Source organism: Herpailurus yagouaroundi, unplaced genomic scaffold (assembly GCF_014898765.1).
Source record: "Herpailurus yagouaroundi ecotype Mexico unplaced genomic scaffold, PumYag 194, whole genome shotgun sequence".
Taxonomy (NCBI): Eukaryota; Metazoa; Chordata; class Mammalia; order Carnivora; family Felidae; genus Herpailurus; species Herpailurus yagouaroundi.
In genome coordinates, this window is record NW_024412425.1 from 8617910 (window position 1) to 8622909 (window position 5000).

A 5000-nucleotide genomic window follows, 5' to 3' on the forward strand; every position below is an offset into this window, starting at 1 on the left:
GTCGGGAGACCTGCTGGCCTCTCAGGGAGCTGAGGGCATGGGTCACGTTTGCAGAAGGAGCATAGTCATGGGACCAGGAAGGGCCGGGCAAATAGCTGGGCTGAGCAGCCTTGCCATTTGCTCTCTCATGCCAGGTGACCTCCCAGGACAGAATGTATCTTGTCCTGGCTCATCTCCAGGGTCAACAGCGGCCACCCATGTCCAGCTACAGCCCAGAGCTTCCAGTCAAGTTGGTGCAAGGTCAGCATTGCCCTTTCCCAAGCACAGGTGAACAGAGTAGGTACATCAGCCACCCACAAGGACCCATCAAGACTCAGGAGGCTGGGGGCATTCACCCTCGACAGGTAGGAGGAAGGAAGGGTGGTTCTATCACATGCTCCCAGGGGCAGGAACCGAACTCACCCATCACCGTGTCCGCATCTTAGATATGGGTGGCACCCTATAACTCAGGGGTCAGGGGTGACACCGTGAGATGGGACGGTGGAGGCTGACACCGGGACATCCTGCCCACTCTCCCCAGAAGACAGGTGCTTTCTCAGTGTGTCCCCTCCTCTGGGCAGCAAACGTCCCCGTGCAGCCAGGAACTGCCCTGGCCTCCCCGCAATGAGGGAACACAGGAACGAAGATGGGACCAAGGACCCGCAAATGCTGGGTTCCCCGTGCGCTGTACCTGCTCCCAGAGCCTGGCTGTCCGGTGGGCGGCTGGGGCGAGTGCTGCCCGTGCTTACTGGGCACCCACTGTGCGCACTGCTGAGCGCTGGCCGCAGCTCTGCTCAGTCTATAGACACTTGCATTTGCAGAAAGTTTTTTTTTTTTTATTTAAATTAGTTGCTAACGTTAAAGGAAAAATAAAAAAAAAAAAAAAAGAACTAGATTTCTTTAACTTCTCTTTCCCTAAAAACTATGACGACCTGAAGAAAGCAACCTGCCCACATTCCTAGGTGGTGGCTGCAACGAGGAGGGCTGAGGGGATGCTCAGACCCTCCAGCCTGCTCTGTCCACATCCAGCTTCCTGCATTTTCCACTTAGACCCTGAATTTGGGTCTAGGACAACTGCCCAGAGAGAGAGCTGAGGCCTGTCCAGGACACACAGTAAAAGGCTGGGTCAAAGCCCATGTAGGTGTCCCTGTCCTCAGGAACTCAGTCTGGGGCAGAGCACTAGCCCTCCCATAGCTGAGCTGGCTTTAGCACTGATCATGTTTGTTCAAAACCTGCAGGGTTCTGTATCCCGAAGATGGGCCTATTAGATAGAACACCTGAGGGGCAACCCTCAGTCACCTGTGCAGAGATCAGGACCTCCCAGCCAGTCCCGGCCTCATCGTGTCCTGAATGTCGGCACACATCAAACCCAAGTAGGCCTTAGGCTTGGCAATCCCTGCATTCCAGGGAATATGGAAAGCAGTGTGGATTTGGTACATATCGATTGCGTTTGCTTAAAGCAAGGTGCAACAAATTCTAATGATTACAAATTGCAGAGGCGAGAGGTTATCAATCAATGCCCCCGGATGACTGCTGACCCCTCGGCATGCCAGGAGCCGTACGAGGTGCTCTGGGAGTGACTAGACAAACGTCAGGACAGCCCCAGCCCCTGCCGCGGCCTGCACCAGCTCAGAGTGGCCCCCAAGCTGCATGGAGCTGCCAGAGGGCCCGTCTGCTGTGCTCAGGTGAGAGCCGGGCTGGGCACAACCGTGCCTTGGGCCCTCTCTGGGCCTCAGTCTCTAAACTTCTAAAATAAAGGAAGCGTTGATCGCCAAGGTGTCTGCTCACCCTCCTAGAGTCCAGCAACCAGGCTTCTGAGGGCAAAAGAGGCCAGACTATCATCACCAAGAGTCCGCATGCTACCAGACAACCCCTGAATCAGCATTAACAACAAAACAGTGCTCACATCTCAGCTTGGAGTCAGGCATGGGAGGGGCCTACGCTTCCCAGACCCCCACACGGACTCAGGCAGGTGAAGCTCCCTGACTAAGGGGGGCCCCCACAGCCTTCCACCTGCAACTGTGCCCAAGCCCACAGCTGGCCGGGGGGTGGGGGGGTCGGCTCGGGCCTCCCCGGGCTGCACAGGAAGCTCCAGCGGGCAGCCATTGGGCACTATCATGAGTCACCATGTTGCCTCTGAGGGCAGGGGCCCGAGAGCTTCTCAAGATACACCCGCCGGTCAAAAGCAACAGAGACATAAAACTAAGGCAACACTCCTCACTATGGTCTACAAAGCCATGCCCAATCCAGGCCCTCCAACCCACCTACCCTCTCGCCAGGGCACACTGTGCTCTAGCCTCACTGGCCTATACCCCGTCCCTCAGACATGCTGTTCCCTCTGCCAGAAATGCTCTTCCTCGAGACCAGCACCTGGCTGGCTTCTGTATGTCCTTCAGCCCTCTCATTTGCAATGTGCTTTCCTCAGGAGGGCCATCCTAACCACCCACCCCTCTCAAGGACCCTCCCTCCCTCTTTCCCGTCCCAGACATTCCTCGTGGCACTTACCCCTATCTGACATCATCTTATCCATGGTTCCCTTGTCTGCTGCTTCCTAGCCCCACTACACAAGAGCCTTAAGGGCAGGCAGCTTGCCTGTGTTGTCTAAGACTGTACCCAGGACTGCTCCCGGGCAGAGGGATCAGGCTCCGAAATCAGGAAGAAGCATGCTCACCACACGCTAGCCGTGTGACCTGAGGGAGTCCATTTACTTTCTCTGCTCCCAGTTTCCATATCTGGAAAATGGAACTAATGACAGTATCTACCTGCTGGGAACACAGTGAGGATTAAGATAAGCCCAAGAAACTTCTGGACCAGAACCAGTTCCACCGTACCTGTTCTCCAGAGTTCGAATGATCTCTGATTTGAGTTTTCTTTGGGGCCCCGTGAGAATAACGAGACCTTACTTTCCTACCTCATTCAGCCGCTACAGAGGAGTTTGCGGGAATCTTGATCTTTACCTCCATGAGCCCGGAGATCTCCTGGTGAAGATCAAATACGACGCAAAGCCCCACACACATATGCAGGGCTTATCATCATTATCACATAGAAATTACAATTATTCACTCCCTCCTCTGTGCTCCCAGAGTACCGCTACCGCAGCATTTAACTCAAGTAATTACTGCTGCAGGAGGGCTGTTGACTCACGCAGCTGTGCCAGGACAACGGGGCCACCTCAGGACAACCGGAGCCACAGCGGGGCCAGCACCCTAGTCCCAGGTCCTGCCCACACCCGCCTCAGAGGGGCCACGCTGTGTCCGTCGGACGGAGGCGAGAGGTCCTATGGTCTCTGAGATGCGCTGGCCTCTGCAAGTCCTAGGGTCTTTCTGAAGGGTGGAGCTCAGGGGGGCCGGACAGCCACACCTCACGGCTCTGCCTCCTGTCCCTGCTGGCGATTCTCTGGAAATCCACATTGTGGTGGGCTATTAAATCATTTTCTGGCACGTGTGAGGGGTTCGGTTACTACTAGGTTGCTTGGGGTTTCTATGCAATGGTGCTTCAGGGTGACTGGTTGTCCCAAAGCTGCACGTGTATAGCGTTTTATAGAACACTTTGAAAGGCCAAGTGTCCATTTTAAAGGATCGGGAAGACAGTCCTGGAGAGGACAGAAGCAAGGGTCCTGACAGGTACCTTTAGGAGTCCAGAAATGGCCCAACTAGAACATCACAATTCCAGACTATTTGGAGAAAGCGTCCAACTCCAGGGCCCGAGAATCCCGTGTGCTGGAGCTGGGAAGTTAGCGACAGGCCTGGAAGGAGGTGCCTGTCCCTAAGACCTGTCCCCTCTCTTGGTCTCCAGGGCCCCAAACTCGCTCTCAGATAGAAGGTTGCGAATCCTACTTCCAGTTCACATGACCCTAAAATCATTCCAAGATTTACATTTTCCGGGCAGGAAAATCTCCCCACCTTCTCACCGCCAGTCCCAAGAACACCACATCATTGTCCTTTATCCTCTCTGAGGCCCAGGTGATCAACTCTCTAAAAACATGGGCCTCTGTGCCGGAAGCGAAACTGGCGCGTGTCTTATTCTAGAGTCTGAGAAACCACCCGAAGGATGGCCATGTCCATTCGCACAAGAAGCTCAAGTCAGTCCGGAGCCTCCCGCTCAGTCCCCGCACCTGGTCAGATGTGGTAGCTCAGCCTTCTCTCTCCTTCCCCGTCCGATGCAGGTCAAGGGAAATGGTTAGCCCCCTTGCAGTGCCTCCTCTCCCGCTCAGGAGCCACAGAGCACGGAATGCTCCAGAACAAGCTGGGGCAGCGGCTCCCCTGGGAAAGCCAGCCTCACGGGTCTCTTCTACCCGAGGCCCTCGGCAGTGGCGCTAAGCTGGGCTTTCGGAAACTGTGAGCATCCACGCAGCAGAATTCCTACCATCAATGTAGCAGCTAAATATTGTAAGACTCCTAACTCCCCCATCTGTGTTTTGCCTCCCAAGAGGGAAAATAGTCTTCACAGACATTCCCTTATCTGGCAGACAAATTCTAAACCTTACTGGCAATCACAGTCTTGTTTTCCCAACCAAACAGCTATGGAACCAAAAATTGCTCTGCCTGTGATATGCTGAGGAGGGAAGTAGCCAAACAGCTCGGTCTGGAAGCCCGGGGCCGGGAGGCCCTTGGTTTCTCCACCGCCAGAGAAGAGCCGGGGCCCTGCAGAAGTCCCCGCTGCCGGGGGAGGCCCGCCGGGCCGCTGGTGTTCACTGCTCCTTGTTCTTAACACGGAATACACCCACCAAGAGGCTGACGGAAAACACTCACCACGGTGTGAAATCAACACTTTCTAACTCAAATAAAGGGGGTAAAAAAAGGGAAAACTTCCAACCCTTTTGCAGCAAATATTTTCTCCCACGAGACGAGGTGAGGCAGCCCCCCCCCCCCCCCGCCCCGTGGCCCTGTGCCCTGCCACCACGCGCACCTTGGCACGCCACACCCTCACTTTCCAGCTTACGGTCTCTCCCTGCGTTTCACCTGGCCCTGCCCATTCTTCACGCTGGAACCCCGTACCTGGGCAACTGCTAATAAACCGAA

At 55.3% G+C, this 5000-nt stretch overlaps 1 protein-coding gene across 11 annotated transcripts in view; it reads right to left on the bottom strand.

Annotated features, from left to right (window-relative positions):
- The window catches only part of ZNF536 (zinc finger protein 536), a 444163-nt gene that overhangs the window by 314840 nt on the left and 124323 nt on the right, over positions 1 to 5000 (bottom strand). The gene's annotated exons all lie outside the window — the stretch shown is intronic.